This window comes from Oryctolagus cuniculus, chromosome 5 (genome assembly GCF_964237555.1).
Source record: "Oryctolagus cuniculus chromosome 5, mOryCun1.1, whole genome shotgun sequence".
Lineage (NCBI taxonomy): Eukaryota > Metazoa > Chordata > Mammalia > Lagomorpha > Leporidae > Oryctolagus > Oryctolagus cuniculus.
The window spans coordinates 12,603,071-12,619,710 of NC_091436.1; the positions used below are offsets into that span (position 1 = coordinate 12,603,071).

The window sequence follows — 16,640 nt, forward strand, 5'->3', positions numbered from 1 at the left end:
ACTGTGGTGCAGCCGGTTAATCCTCCACTTGTAACGCAGGCATCCTGTATTGGAGTGTAAGTTTGAGTCCTGGCTGCCGGACTTCCAATCCAGCAGCATAAAGATGGCCCAAGTGCTTGGGCCCATGCAACTCACATGGGAGACCCAGATGGCGTTCCAGGTTTCTGACTTCAGCATGGCCCTCCCCCAGCCCTTCTGGCCATTTGTGAAGTGAACCAGTAGATAGAGGATCTCTCTCTCCCTGCCTTTCAATGTTTTAATCAATGTTTTAAGATTTCCTTTTCTTATTTATTTGAAAGGCAGAGTTAGAGAGAGAGAGAGAGAGAGGAGGAGGAGAGAGAGAGTGAGAGAGAGAGAGAGAGAGAGAAGAAGAAGAAGAAGAAGAAGAAGAAGAAGAAGAAGAAGAAGAAAGAGAGAGAGAGAGAGAGAGAGAGAGAGAGAGAGAGAGAGATCTTCCATCAACAGATCTCTTCCCAGTGTCCAGGAGCTTCATCTCGGTCTCCCCTGTGAGTGCAGGGGCCCAGTCAATTGGCCCGTCCTCCACTGCTTTCCCAAGCACATTAGCAAGGAGCTGGGTCGGAAGTGGAATAGCTGGGACTAGAACCGGTGCCAGCGTCACAAACAGCAACTTTACCCACTACACCACAACGCTGGCCCCATCAAATAAATAAATCCTTAAAAAAGTCCACACCACCACTTACCACCAAATGACAAGCACTAGCTCCAAACCATTTGTACCTCCCTAAGCAAACAGTCACAGAAACTCTTTCTATGCAAAGCACTTCAGACTTTTCATTGGAATCACTTCAAAAGGAAATCACCAATACATTTCCTATACACACTTTATAACTTGTTATTTTATGTGCATCAGTGACTAAAACCCCAACTAGAAGATGGCCGAGGGAAGAGAAGGACAACGACCATAAAGTTCACCGATTTCTAGTTCATAAAACACAATACAGGAGAGCAGAGCAGGGACAGTGTTTGAACTGGAATGTCAGGGCCCCAGGTGAATGCTCCACCCCCTTCCACTCCTTAACACTCACCCAGGAAACCCTATCCCACCCCAATACCTCACGCCCCAACCCAGTCAAGTCACCTTAGACTGGTTCAGCTTACAAGTTTTCAGCTTTCCCATGGCGTAAAGTGGACCCATACTATCATTCTGTTCACAGTAGTCATAAATTATATGAGATACTCAACACTTGATTCTAAAGCAGGCTTTGTGCTGGATGATTTTGTGCGACTGCGGGCTGTTGTGAGCGTTCTGAGCACGCTGAAGGCATGCAAGGTTAAGCTATGACGTGTGGCAGGTCGTGTGTATCAAATGCATGCTCACCTTCGCGTATCTTTGACTTACCATGAGTTTGTTGAGGCGTAACCCCTTGTTAGTCAAGGAGAACCTGCAAGCTGTCACACTCCTGCCTGACACGTTCTCCACACTCTGGTCCCTACCAACTCTCTCTGGGACCAATATCCTCTTCTGCACTGCTGTTTCAGACTGATTTTCTCAAACCTTGTTCTCATCCCATGCAAAACCCTATGGATGCCCAGCAGCATGTGGCAAGGAAAGGAGAGGCAGAGATGTTGTGGCCCAAACCATTAACAAAGAGACAAGGGCGGGGGCCTTCTTGAAGAACTCGTTGTTGGATTTTTTATATAATTCCAAAGTAATGACACAAAAAGGTCCATATTCCATTTAGCGTCTCCTTAATCTTTTAGCTGGGACTTACTGTGTTAATGATATCCCGCTGCTGGTAGCCTCGTTTGAAAACGTTCTGTGCTATTAATACAGAGATCTCTCTTTTTACGCCATCCAAGTTGAACATTCAGCCAGACTCCTGTTATCCCAAACACTTACTGCCTTCCCAGTGTAAGAGAGCAGCCAGGAGGGGCCAGAACCGCATTCCCAGCCTGGTGTTCCCTGGCCCCGCACCCCACCCCAGCACTCCAGTCCAGAAAAGCTCCAAGATCCATTCTCCACCTGCCTTGCTACAGCCACCGCCTCCACCTCTCCCCAAGACCACAGTCATAAGAGATGAATTGGGAGAAAAATAAAAGAAGACATCAATGTGGGTGGCCCCATCTCTACCTCTAGTTCCAATGCTATTGCAATCACAATCTCAGAATCAGAAGCCTCTTAGTCCCTTAGGAAGAACTTGTCTATTATTTTATTTATTTTCATTTTATTTGAAAGACAGACATCTCCCATCTACTGGTTCACTCCTCAAATGCCTGCAACAGCTGGGATTGGGGAAGACCAAAGCCAGGAGCCCAGACTTTGACCTGCGTCTCCCTTGTGGGTAGCAAGGACCCAGACACTCGTGCCACCCTCTGCTGCTTCCCAGGGTGAGATGGGCAGGAAGGAAGCTCAGCTGGAAGAGGAGGAGCTGCGACTCAAACCTGGCAGCCCTGGCAGTATCTCAGCCACTGCTCCCAACACCCACCCCACACAGGAAGAAGTTAAGCAACATACGAGAGAACGGCTTATTCCTAACAATAAGTTAGAAAATATTTAAAATAAGCTCATGTGACATTAACATTCTTAAACTTTATACAAACATTTTAAAACCACAGCACAAGGGCCGGCACTGTGGTGTAGTCAGTTAAGCATCTGCCTGTGGTGCTGGCATCCCATATGGGTGCTGGCAGGAGACTCGGCTGCTCTACTTCCGCTGATCCGGCTCCCTGCTGATGGCCTGGGAAGGCAGTAGAAGATGGTCCAAGTACTTGGGCCCCGGCACCCATGTAAGAGACCTGGAAGGAGCTCCCAGATCCTGGCTTTGGATTGGCTCAGCTCCAGCCATTATTTGGGAGAATGAACCAGTGGATGTAAGACCTCTCAAATAAATAAGTAAATCTTAAAAAAAAAAAAAAAAAATAGCCACAATGCACTGCACCGTAAGGACTAACTGAAAGTCAATTAACTCTCAAGGTGGGCATTGGGCACAGCAATTAGGACGCCACTTAGGGCCTGAATCCCAAATCTCAGGGCCTGAATTCGAGTCCCAGCTCCACTCCCAATTCCAGTCTCCTGCCAGTGTGAGCCCTGGGAAGTAACAAGTGAAAGTTCAAGTTCCCTTGAACATCCTGCCATCTGCAAAGGAGACCTGAACTGAATTCCCAGCTCCGGGCTTCAGCCTGGGCCAGCCCCTGCTACTGCAGACATTTCAGGAGTGAACCAGTAGATGAGCAACCTCTCTCTGTCTCTCTGCCTTTCAAATAGACTAAATAGTATTTTTTAAAAAGCCTATTAACTCTGGTAAGGGGAGGGGCTTGCCATTAAGTTGGCCCAAAGGAACATTCTTTTGGTTACATTCTGTGTATCCACATGAGAAATCAGGAATACCAGCTTCTGGTCAGGCATGAACGTAGCATGATTTGGGTAGATCTTGGTATCATGCTGGCACCTTCAACACAGGACAGTCCTGGTTCGGAGCACGAGTCAGCACCTTGGACTGGGACGGAGCTCTTAGCAGCAGCTTTGGGGAGGGCACTTGACATCTCTTTCTGCATCCAGACTCCTTCAAATCTAGACTCTTCGCATCTTCCACCTGCCAGCCTCAAAGGGATTTTGTGGGGATTACTGATGTCTGAGAGATCTTTCATCTTTGGGGATGAAAGGTGCTAATGAGTATCTTGTCGAGAAGTACTCCCACTCTGCCCTACGGGAAGGTTCCACGCTCTTCTGCTACGGGTGTCTACCGCAGCCAGGAAAACGGTGCGTTTGAAGTGGAAATTGTGATAGACTTTTAATTACGGGGACGTGGGGGAGCTCGTGGTTACACAGAAACCAGAGCCCTACAATTCTCATGTTTTCCTCAGCTGCTCTGGCGGGTTTGACCTTGAGCCTCACTTTCTCACTCTGTAAATCCAGGTCAAGCACACAAGGCCACCATGAGAAGCAGAGTTACAACCGGAGAAGCTCATACTGCAGGGGAAAGCCCTATAGCACATCACAGCTGCATGGAGTGGACCTGGCCATGGATGCAGGGCTTTTATCAGAGTCCTCCCTCCGAAACAAGCAGGGTACCAGGAACATCTGAAAGCAAAGACAGTCCTTTATAGAGTCCTTTAATCTCCCAACTGTAGGCATAGCAAACACCAGCTCTTAAGTGCCATACAAAAGCAAACCAACTTAGTTCCTGAGGGTAGAGGGTTTGCAATTCTCCGGACACTAAACATTGGTCTCCCCTTGGTAACACTGTTCATTCAGCACCAAATCTACCATGAGGACAGACTCTGCACCTTCTTGGTGCTGTGTCCCCTGGCATCCCTTGGTCCCACCCACTCTCGGTTCTGTCCTGGCGATCCTACCTCTCCGCCTTCTCTCCAAGTTCCTCTGCTCCGCTACCTGCACGGTTGTCCTGTGGTCCTCGGGGCTCTTCCTCCCCGTTGACAATCTCTTCAGGGCTTCCACCATCACTGACAACAGCCACGTCTCTCTATCTCCAGATCCGCTCACCTGCCGACTGGACGTGCTGTCTCCATATCAGCGTGACCCAAACTAACATCAATCCCAACCCTTCCTTGCCCGCCCCCCCACCCCCACCCAGAACGCTGGTCCCCGTCGTGTGCACCTAAACGAGGATCCTGGCTCCTCTGCCTGCCACTCTCAAAGCACAGAAACCTGTTCATTCTGCTTCTGCCTCCCCTTACCTCGCACATCAAGGTGATCATTAAGCGCTTCAGCTCCTACTTGCTCAGCATCTCCTTAACACACGCCTGCCTCCCTCACCCTTGCTCCCTGACTCCAGCTCCACCTCCGTCACTCCGGCTTCTGAGTATTTCCAGTCCTCTCTCCAACCACAAACCTCTCCTCCACCCAGCAGCTGGAGGAACAGCCCGAAACATCATCTGATCCTACTGTGCTCCTGTTGGAAACACTTCACTATCACTCGTACCTTATCCTTTAAAGCCCCAGACTTGGACCTGGTGCTGTGCGATGCCAACAGCCAATGTGGGCACCAGTTCAAATTCTGATTACTCCACTTCCGATCAAGCTCCCTGAGAAAGAAGTGTAAGATGGCCCAAGTCCTTGGGCCCCTGCCAACCATGTGGGAGACCCAGATGAAGCTCCTGACTCCTGGCTCTGGCCCAGCCCAGCCCAGCCCCAGCCGTTGAAGTCATTTGGGGGGTGAACCAACAGATGGAAGACCTCTCTCTGTTTCTCCTTCTCTTTTACTCTGCCTTTCAAATAAATAAATCTAAAAAAAAAAAAAAAAAAAAAAAAAAAAAAAAAAAAGCCCTAGACTTCTTTCCCTGGCATACAGGACTCTTCTGACCATTCCAGCTCCCGCCTCCTAGCCACCAAGTAGCCAATCAGACCATGCACCCAAATGCCATCACGCCTTTGATCCTGGCTAAGGCTTTCCCACCATAGCCACTTTCTCTCCTTTCTCAAAACCAATTTAAGTGGTTCTTCTGAGTCGCCTTCCAAACACCACACCACAGGGATGATAACTCTTTACTTGCAGACACATCACTGCATCCTGTGCAAATCTCTGCTCAAACACTGACCACACTACAAAGAAATTACTCACATGTGTCCACCTGTTGTACAAGGCCACAAACTGTTCTACGAGTCTTTGTTGTTCTACGAGTCTTTGCCTGGCACAAGGCAGGCAATATGCTTGGATTTCCAAAGTTTTATGCAACACAACAAATGGGGCAGGCATTGTGTCTCATAGGGTTAAGCTACAATTTGCAATGCCCGTATCCTTTATCAGAGTGCCCACCTTGAATCCTAGCTAGTCTACTTCCGATTCAGCTTCCTGCTGATGTGCCTGGGAGGCAGCAGACAATGGTTCAAATGCCTGGGTCCCTGCCACCCTCATGGGAAACCAGGGTGGAATTCTGGGCTCCTGGCTTTGGCCTGGCACAGCCTTGGGCTGTTGTGAGTGGTTTGGGGAGTGAAGCAGCAGATGGAAGATCTCTTTGTCTGTCTCTTGCAGGCTCTCAAGTGAATGAACATATTTTTTAAATAAACTTACCTTTTAATTTCATTTTCTATTAATTTTTCTGAAACACCTACATGAGTGATGAGTGTTTATTTAACTATTGACTTGGTAAACAAATTCAAGTTCTTGAATACAGTAGCCCTAATATTTAATAAATCCATACTAAAGTGCTAACCCAAAGTTATTTCACATTCAAGTGCTCTCTGTTATCTTGACAAAAATGCCACAGAGACATGCCCCCTACATTGTCTGGAAAGGCAAGATGTATCTATTCATGTCTGTAATGCTTAGACACACTTTCAAAAAGCATGTCTTCTATACTCAAAACCCAACTGAGGCCGGCGCCGTGGCTCAATAGGCTAATCCTCCACCTGCGGCAGCAGCACACCGGGTTCTAGTCCCGGTCGGGCCGCTGGATTCTGTCCCGGTTGCCCCTCTTCCAGGCCAGCTCTCTGCTGTGGCCAGGGAGTGCAGTGGAGGATGGCCCAAGTGCTTGGGCCCTGCACCCCATGGGAGACCAGGAGAAGAACCTGGCTCCTGCCATCGGATCAGCGCGGTGCACCGGCCACAGCGCACTGGCTTCAGTGGCCATTGGAGGGTGAACCAACGGCAAAGGAAGACCTTTCTCTCTGTCTCTCTCTCTCTCTCTCTGTCCACTCTGCCTGTCAAAAAAAACTGAGCCACTGGGCTCAGTCGGGCAAACACACACAAGGCAGCTTCTTGGGAGCTGAGTCTACTCACTCCTCAGCTGTCATCATCCTAACACAAATTTCCTTTTTTTTTTTTTTTTAAGATTTTTATTTACTTGAAAGGCAGAGTTAGAGAGAGAGAGAGAGGGAGAATATCTTCCATCTGCTGGTTCACTCCCCAAATGCCAGCAATGGCTGAGGCTGGGCCAAGCCAAGGCTAGGAGCCAGGAGCCTCATTCAGTTCTCCCACACAGGTTGCAGGAGCCCAAAGACTCGGGCCATCTTTTGCTGCTTTCCCAGGTGCATTAGCAGGGAGCTTGATCAGAAGTAGAGCAGCCGGAACTCAAACCAGCAGCTTAACCCCCTGCACCACAGCACTGGCCCCATAAATTTTCCTTTGAAAGACAAAGACACTTTGGGGCCTAGGCTGTCGTGCAGTGACTTACACTGCCACCTGCAGTGCCAGCATCCCACGCAGGCACTGGTTCAAGTCCCAGCTACTCCACATCTGATGGGATCCCTGCTAATGCTCCTGTGACAGCAGCGGAAGCTCCTGGCTCCTGGCTTCAGACATCGGGGGAGTGAACCAGCAGATGCAGGATCCCTTTCTCTCTCTGCAACTCTGCCTTTCAAATAAATACAGGAAATCTTAAAAAAAAAAAAAAAAAAAGAGACACTCAATTTGCTGCAATGTTTTTAAGGCTCTTTGCCCTTATTTATCATTGCCTTTTTGATTCACTGTAAGGAAATTCCTGTGGCACTGTCTGAAATTCGAGAAGGATACACTTACCAGAGAATTTTAAAATTTTTTGATTGTCAAATTAATTTAATGATGTGCATAAAAAGGCAACATTTGTGCTCTTTCCCTGCCGCCGCCGAGACGCGCGGAGGCGGAGGCCCGGGGTGCGTTCAAGATTCGGCTTCACCCGTAACCCACCGCCATGGCAAAGGAAGGCATTGCTGCTGGAGGTGTAATGGACGTTAACACTGCTCTACAAGAGGTGCTGAAGACCGCCCTCATCCATGATGGCCTAGCACGTGGAATCCGTGAAGCTGCCAAAGCCTTAGACAAGCGCCAAGCCCATCTTTGTGTGCTTGCATCTAACTGCGATGAGCCTATGTATGTCAAGCTGTAGGAGGCCCTGTGTGCTGAGCACCAGATCAACCTCATTAAGGTTGATGACAACAAGAAACTTGGAGAATGGGTAGGCCTCTGTAAAATTGACCGAGAAGGGAAACCCCGCAAAGTGGTTGGTTGCAGTTGCGTAGTGGTTAAGGACTACGGCAAAGAATCTCAGGCCAAGGATGTCATCGAAGAATACTTCAAATGCAAGAAATGAACAAATAAAAATTTGGTTCATAAAAAAAAAAAAGGCAACATTTGTGTACTAGGGTACTTCAAACACCTGTGGGAAATGCACATGACCTTTTTTGTTGTTCATAAAATAAGAAGTCTAACAAGTAAAAAGCAAAAAGACCCTAGCATAGTGGGAGTACAGACAATGGCTATAAACAATGATTGAACAGAAAAATGACCATCTCACCCACATACAGTACATTTTGAGGTAATCACAGATCATCAAAAATATAGTAGTGTAACACTCTTAACCACTGGTTTGAGAAATGTATAAAATAAAGTTTTACAAAACTGTATTTGCACCAATACTTATATACACAGACATTTCTTTCTTTGTTGTTCGTTTGTTTCTAAAATTTAGCTCCAACATATAAGGAAGAACATGTGATATTTGTCTTTCTGGATCCGGCTTATTTCACTCAACATGAAGGTCTCCGGCTAAATTCATTTTGCTGCAAATAGTAGAATTTCATTCTTTTTTATACCTGAATAATATTCCACTTTGTATATATATCACATTTTCTTTATGCGTTCACATCAGAGATATTTTTAATGACTACCGAGTTCATGTTACAGGGTCAAAAGACAACAGCAAAAGTAATTGATTTTCAGCTTAAGAAAGACACCTCTGGCCGGTGCCGCGGCTCACTAGGCTAATCCTCCGCCTTGTGGTGCCGGCACACTGGGTTCTAGTCCCGGTCCCGGTCGGGGCGCCGGATTCTGTCCCAGTTGCCCCTCTTCTAGGCCAGCTCTCTGCTATAGCCCGGGAGTGCAGTGGAGGATGGCCCAAGTGCTTGGGCCCTGCACCCCATGGGAGACCAGGAGAAGCACCTGGCTCCTGCCTTCGGATCAGTGCCATGTGCCGGCCACTGTGGCCATTGGAAGGTGAACCAACGGCAAAGGAAGACCTTTCTCTCTCTCTCTCTCTGTCCACTCTGCCTGTCAAAAAAAAAAAAAAAAAAAAAAAAAAAAGAAGAAGAAGAAGAAGAAGAAGACAGACACCTCTGTCCAGACAGCACATGGCAGAGCTAGACAACACACAGGGCTGCCAGAAGCCCCGTCATAGTTAAAGGACAGCATGACAACTGATGTCTTCAATATCTCTGTTTCCATTTTCTCAAATCATGGGACACTACATCAGGACTCAATCAGATGACAGAGCAAACTGCCTGGGTTTGTTATTTTTCTAATATATTACAGCTGTTATGCAAAGATAAGTTCAGTACTGGGTTACTCCCCCCAGACTAAAATCACTGGGTATGGTGATACAGGCCATCGACCCTTTTCTACAATTTTACAATACAAATCCTCACTGACATCCATTTCTTAGTTTCCTTTGGTGTCTACCTTGCAAGGGACACTACATGCTAACATTTCACCGAGATTATATGCAAATGTATCCTGCTCTCTAGAATCTCAGATGAGCTGCCGCCAAGCTGTGTCATCCTTGCCTTCCAGCGAATGAAGCTCTGCTCATTCTCTGAGCAAACTCAAATCAAGCAATGGGACAGCAGCAGTCAAGTTTACCAACAGCCATCAGGGTTGCAAGAGACCAGGCAGCTTCTTCACACCCACAAAACTGCCTGAACAGGGAAATGCAACTGACACGTTTGAGTAGCTGATACAGGTTAGACACCAACAAGAGAGAAAGTGTTCTCTGAGATTAGGGCAGGATGGATCCGAAATGCCCAGGACCAGAAGCATTTCAGATTTGGAAAATTTTCAGGGCCAGCGCTGCAGCTCACTAGGCTAATCCTCCGCCTTACGGCACCGGCACACCGGGTTCTAGTCCCGGTCGGGGTGCCGGATTCTGTCCCGGTTGCCCCTCTTCCAGGCCAGCTCTCTGCTGTGGCCAGGGAGTGCAGTGGAGGATGGCCCAAGTGCTTGGGCCCTGCACCCCATGGGAGACCAGAAGTACCTGGTTCCTGCCTTCGGATCAGTGCGGTGTGCCGGCCGCGGTGGCCATTGGAAGGTGAACCAACGGCAAAAAGGAAGACCTTTCTCTCTGTCTCTTGCTCTCACTGTCCACTCTGCCTGTCAAAAAAAAAAATTTCAGATTTTGAAATATGTTTTTAGACTTCATTAGTTGAGCATCCCTAACCCAAAAATCTGACTACCAAAAGGCTCTATACCCAAAAGCTTCCGAGCTACATGATGGAGCTCAAAAGGACTCGAATTCTGGACTTTGGATTTTCGGATTAGGGATGCTCAACTTGTACTGAATTCAAATCCCAACCCCACCACCTTCTTAATCAACGCTGAGGTGATCCACTCCCAGGACCGCGGTGATGAGAGGGTTAACGTGCAGTAAGCACCCAGCGCGAGGCTGACTTAGAGCAGACACAGAGACAGGGGAACCTCGGGAGGAAACATGGACATGAGGGCCAGGAGGGCCAGGGACTGAGGGCCAGAGCCCACCAGGAGAAGACGGGTGTCGTCTTCGTGAGAACCGAGTTTGATTTCTTGAGGATGCCGGACCTCTCCCGGAAGGAAAGATGAAAACTCAACCCAGTTGTATTTAAACGTCGAAGGAGGAGACCTCAGCAGACACCTGGGTCCCAACTCCAAGGAAAGTAACTCAGAGAAGCAAAACCAACCAACAACCGAACGGCATGGACACAGGCCCCTTGCGGGTCTGGGCAGCAGGGACAGCCACAGAGGTTTGCAGCTCCGCCAGGTAGAAAATCCGCATCCCCTGTGCCACGTCAGAGCGAGCTGCCCAGCGGGGTCCTGCTAATGATGCCGTGGCTGCACCCTAAGGTGCTCTGTAAAGCCTTTCCTGAGAACCCTAGGAACGCAGCACCCTGGGGTGATCGTAAACACGTGCAGGGAACCAACCGGCAACTCTTCAACACAACAGTTAGACGGCAGGAAGCTTTGCAAGACAAGACTGTCTCCAGAACTTTTTTTTTTTTTAGGTTTATTGTGAAAGTCTGGGCTTGCTTCCCATGTCTGAAATCCAAGTCTATTACAAAAGCTAAAAACGAAAGGCGAACCAGAGCCAGACAGGAAAGTCAGACCAGAAAAACGAGGCAGAAGCGCCATAAAATACTGAGGCCCGTCCTCCGAAACCTCTGAGAGTCTAAGCCGTTACACACCCCCTCCTCCTGCGGGGAGAAATTCTTCCAGGCCACGACATCATGCGGGTAGAATCACACAGATGTCGCAGCTGCCCACGCTCTGAGCTTTCACGGTCTTCCATGTCATGTGATGTAAACAGTAAACAACAAAATCAACGAAACAAGACCCTGACCAAGGTGCACAAAACTAGAAACAAGGAGGAAACTTTTTTTTTAAAAAAAGATTTATTTATTTATTTGAAAGTCAGAGTTACATAGACAGAGGAGAGGCAGTGAGATAGAGAGAGGTCTTCCATCTGATGGTTCACTCCCTAATTGGCTGCAACGGCCAGAGCTGTGCCAATCTGAAGCCAGGAGCCAGGAGCTTCCTCCAGGTCTCCCATGCGGGTTCAAGGGCCCAAGGACTAGGGCCATCTTGTACTGCTTTCACAGGCCATAACAGAGAACTGGATGGGAAGTGGAGCAGCCAGGATTGGAACCGGCACCTATACGGGATGCCGGCGCTTCAGGTCAGGGCGTTAACCCACTGCACCACAGCACCAGCCCCTAAGGGGGAAACTTCTTGAGGAACAGAGAGTGGTGAGGGCTGGGGAAGGAGGACAGGAGTGACTGTCCAATGCAGGGGCCAAGATGCCGCCTGAGAAACCCCCATGACATAACCAGGGCCTGGTGTGAGTCCCACTCCACCTCTGACTCAGCTTCCCGCTAACGTCGATGACTCGTGTACCTGCTTCCTGCCACCCACACTGGAGATCCAGACGGACTTCTGGGCTACTGGCTTTGGTCTGGCCCAGCCCCACCCATGGCAGGCATTTGGAGTGTGAACCAATGGATGGGATGGAGGCAGGGAGCAGACAGGAAGACAAGGGACAGAGGAAAGAAAAGGAGGACAAGCCAAGAAGAGCTGGTTGTCCTCACTACAGTAGTAATCGGGGCTGGAAATGGATACAGAGGAACCACAAAGACTTCACAGAAAACCTGAACTTAAAAGATAAGTGTATTTTGGTGCAAAAAAAAAAAAGTAAAATCCATGCATAATTTTTTCACAAAAAAATGGCTACTTTCCATAAACTTTAAGATTCCTTCTACATGGGTTTCAGACTTTTATGTACCCAAATAAATGTATTTTAATTATATTTTCCACGAATGTTTTTGAGATGCCCTCATTTGTACCTAAAAGAAGGATTCCTTGACTTTTCCAGTAACGCAAGTTAGTAAATCACACCGGCCATGGAAGTACATCCATGTAACCCAGTTTTAATGTTCAACCTCTGTCAATTTTCCACCTGGAATTACTCAAAAGCATTTTGCCCCATTGAGAAACCAAGTCGTGGCCTCAGTCATAAAATCCCGAGCAAGACACTCCCCACTGTGCCTGCCTACTCGCACACCACCCTTGGTTCTGGGCCAAACTGCAAGTTGTAAGAACATCAAGTATTCGAACTCCAACTCAGACTACGTTCACAGCTCACCATGGAGGCAGAAGCAAGCCAGATCTATAAAGCCAGACACATCGGGATTGATTTTTTAGCAACGTTTATGAGACGGTACTCTTTGAGTTATGCAGTGTTCATATCCTGGAGCTGCAGAAGCTGGACTCCAAATTTAACTCTGCTTCAGGTTCATTTCTCACGTGTATGATACTGCACTTCACACTATTTCATCCTAATACTTACCAGGAACACTCACATGCTATACTGGCAAAGCAAGCTTTTTGGATAATTATCAAACCTGCACAGAGTGAAAGAAGTTGAAAAAGAATTCACAGGAAAATTTGTTCATTGTCAATAAAACTCTACAACCAAGACAGTAGGTTACTTAATCCCTCATAGCTATCCAGAGATAGCTATCCATGTCTGAAGCTGTAAAATAGCTGTCTGGGGCCAGCATTGTGGCACAGTGGAGTAACCCCTTGCTGGAGATGCTGGCATCCCATATGAACGTTGATTCAAATCCTGGCTGCTCTGTTTCCAATCCCTACTAATGCACTTGGGAAAGCAGCAGTGATGGCCCAAGTACTGGGGACCCTGTCACCCATGTGGAGATTCCAATGGAGTTCCAGGCTCCTGGTTTAGGGCTGGCCCAGCCCTGGCCATTTGGGGAGTGCACCAGAGGGTGGGAGATCTCTGTGTGTGTGTGTGTGTGAGACATGTAAATAAATAAATAAACTTTTTCAAAAGGAAGGAAGGAAGGAAAAATGTAGTTATCTAGTTTTACACCTGATGCATATACTGGTTTATTGTCCACCCCGAGCTTCCTTGTAGTCTTCAGACATTCAGACAATCATGAGGTTACACAGATACTTGGCCACATCTATGCAACTACTGGTTTTTTGTTTTGTTTTGTTTTGTTTTTGGACAGATAGAGTTAGACAGTGAGAGAGAGAGACAGAGAGAAAGGTCTTCCTTCCGTTGGTTCACCACCCCCAAATGGCCACCACGGCCGGCACTGTGCCGATCCGAAGCCAGGAGCCAGGTGCTTCTCCTGGTCTCCCATGTGGGTGCAGGGGCCCAAGCACTTGGGCCAACCTCCACTGCACTCCCGGGCCACAGCAGAGAGCTGGCCTGGAAGAGGAGCAACCAGGACTAGAACCCGGTGCCCATATGGGATGCTGGCGCTGCAGGCAGAGGATTAACCAAGTGAGCCACACGCAGCCCCTCAACTACTCTTTCTACACAGCCTCTGCTTTTTCCATTTATTCTTTTTATCCAAGGCTATTAAGCTTTCCTATATTAAATAGAAACATACATTATTTTGTATTCAATTGTAAGATAGATGCAATAAAGTATAAATGCTAACAGCTTCACTCCTTGTTGCTTATGTATACATTTGTGTAGATGTACATTCACCCAGATGAAGATACATTACAAAAAAAGTACACATAATTATACATGTCCATACACATGCGTGCACACACACACACACACACACACCACTCTCCCGCTCCTTGGGACTGCAGGAAAGCTATGAAATAAACACAGAGAAGAGAGGTCTACCACAATATCATCAACTGCTAAAACACTGCTTTTGAGTTGATTGTAAAAAATAAAGCATTTAAAGTATCACTTACAATTTGTTGCACAGATCTTATTACTACATTTCTAAGTCTTGAGTCACTACCCCTTCTATTAAATTGTTGTTTTCCCACTAAATTTGAACCAGTTATTTTCTCTTAAAAAAAAAAAAGTTGCAAGTCACACACTGGAGAAAATATTTGCAAATCACATATCTGATAAAAAATCTTGGCTCCAAAGTATATATAAGAAATTGTTAAAGCGCGACAGAAAGAAAACCCAGTTTTTCAAACTGGCAAAAGGTCTGAACCGGAAACTTTACCAAAGAAGATACACAAATGACTCATTCATATGAGAAAATACTCAATATCATTAGTCATTAAGAACATGCAAATTAAAATTAGAGATATCTCTACACATCTATTAGAATAGCGAAAATTAAAAAAACAAAGTGATAACACCAAAAGCTAGTGAGAACAGGGAGCAACAGGTAAAAATACAAAATGAGTCAGTGTCCTACAAATAAATCAGGTCTTAACGTTAAATGGGTACCTACCAAACAACCCACCGATCCCACTCCTAGATACTTACCCAAGTGAATTAAAAACTTACGCCTACACAAAACTGTTTACACAAATGTTCATCACAGCTTTATTCATAACAGCCCCAAACCTGAAACAATCGAAATGCCTTTCAACAGTCAACAGTTAACAATGATACAGGAAATAGACTACTACTCCGAAGTGAAGTAACTTGTTCTGGCTTCTTACAAAACGCGCTGTTTGATTGCCAGATCAAAAAGGCTACCTGTTGTCTAACTCCATGTTTATCACATTCTGGAAAAGGCAAAATTCCAGGACAAAACCAATGTTAGCCAAGGTAGGGGAGCACGCAAGGGAATTTCTAGGATGTTGGGTCTGTCCAGTAGGGCACTGTGGTGGTAGATGCGTGACCCTAAGACCCCACAGAATTGTTGGGAAATTTTTTTAAAGATTTATTTATTTACTTGAAAGTTAGAGTTACATAGAGAGAGAGGAAATACAGAGAGAGAGAGAGAGAGAGAGGTCTTCCACCCACTGGTTCACTCCCCAGTTGGCCGCAACTGCCGGAGCTGTGCCAATCTGAAGCCAGGAGCTTCTTCCAGGTCTCCCATGTGGCTGCAGGGAAGGACTTGGGCCATCTTCTACTGCTTTCCCAGGCCATAGCAGAGAGCTGGATTGGAAGTGGAGCAGCTGAGTCTCAAACCGGCGGCCATAAGGGATGCCAGCACTGCAGGTGGCAGGTTTACTGGCTATGCCACTATGCCGGCCCCAGGAAATTTTTAAAAAGGCAGCACAGTGTCAGGGAATCCTAGGCTGGAAGGCAGAATGAAGAAAGGAAACTGTGGGGCCGGCACTGTGGTGTAGCGAGTTAAGCCAATACCTGCGATGCCAGCATCCTGTATGGGGCCCAGTTTGAATTCTCAGCTGCTCAACTTCCAATCCAGCTCCCTGCTAATGGCCTGGGAAAAGCAGTGGAATATGGCCCAAGTGTTTGGGCCCCTGCACCCAGAGAGACCCGGATGAAGCTCCTGGCTTCCGCCTGGCCCAGCCCCAGCTCTTACAGTCATCTGGGGAGTGAACCAGTGGACAGAAGAGCTCTGTCTCCTTCTCTCTGTAACTCTTTCAAAACAAATAAATGAATCTTTAAAATAACAACAACCAAATAGCAATGTAATGTCATGGACTGGAACTTGGAACTGAAAATTTAAGTGGAAAACCTGGGGAAATCCACACTCCGTAATCTAATACAAGTAGTGCACCCGGGTTAAATCTCCGGTGCTGGTGCCCGAAACATCCTCTTGCCACGTTGCATAGTTAACTCCCAATGAGCTTTCAAAACATGGTGACTTCTCCTCCAGGAAGCTTTCCATGCTCACCCACTCTGGTTTCTGTCAAATATCATTCCTCTCTGCTGCCCCCATAACAGGCATCACTCAGAACTATCTCTCTTCCTCCCTAAGAATTTGTTTCAGGATTTGAATGGAATTATCCACAAGGTGACTACCCAGTGCTGGCATATAGTGTGTGCTTAAAGGTGGGAGCACCAGCTGGCGCCGCGGCTCACTAGGCTAATCCTCCGCCTGCGGCGCCGGCACACCGGGTTCTAGTCCTGGTCAGGGTGCTGGATTCTGTCCCGGTTGCCCCTCTTCCAGGCCAGCTCTCTGCTGTGGCCTGGGAGTGCAGTGGAGGATGGCCCGGGTGCTTGGGCTCTGCACCTGCATGGGAGACCAGGAGAAGCACCTGGCTCCTGCCTTCGGATGGGCGCAGCACGCTGGCCACAGCGGCCACTTGGTGGGGTGAACCAACAGAAGGAAGACCTTTGTCTCTGTCTCTCTCTCACTGTTTAACTCTGTCAAAAAAAAAAAAAAAGAAGAAGAAGAAGAAGATGGGAGCACCAGTTACCCTCATCGTTTTGATTAATGCTTTCTGTAGTACCTGGCAGGCGAGAGGGACCAGGTAAATCTTTGATAAACATACTAATTAACATCAAGAAATGCT

At 47.4% G+C, this 16,640-nt stretch overlaps 1 protein-coding gene and 1 pseudogene across 4 annotated transcripts in view; one reads left to right on the forward strand and one right to left on the reverse strand.

Annotated features, from left to right (window-relative positions):
• The window catches only part of TIAM2 (TIAM Rac1 associated GEF 2), a 246,507-nt gene that overhangs the window by 166,637 nt on the left and 63,230 nt on the right, over positions 1-16,640 (reverse strand). The window contains exon 1 of one of the 4 annotated variants that reach the window (XM_070073353.1): positions 9,925-9,949. The exons of 2 other annotated variants lie outside the window; for them this stretch is intronic. The gene's annotated coding sequence lies outside the window, so the exon portion shown is untranslated. Of the gene's footprint in view, positions 1-4,317; positions 4,441-9,924; positions 9,950-16,640 lie in introns of those variants that run through there. One more of the 4 variants, XM_070073352.1, reaches the window with a different exon arrangement.
• On the forward strand, positions 7,502-8,022 carry LOC100354538 (small ribosomal subunit protein eS12-like; annotated as a pseudogene).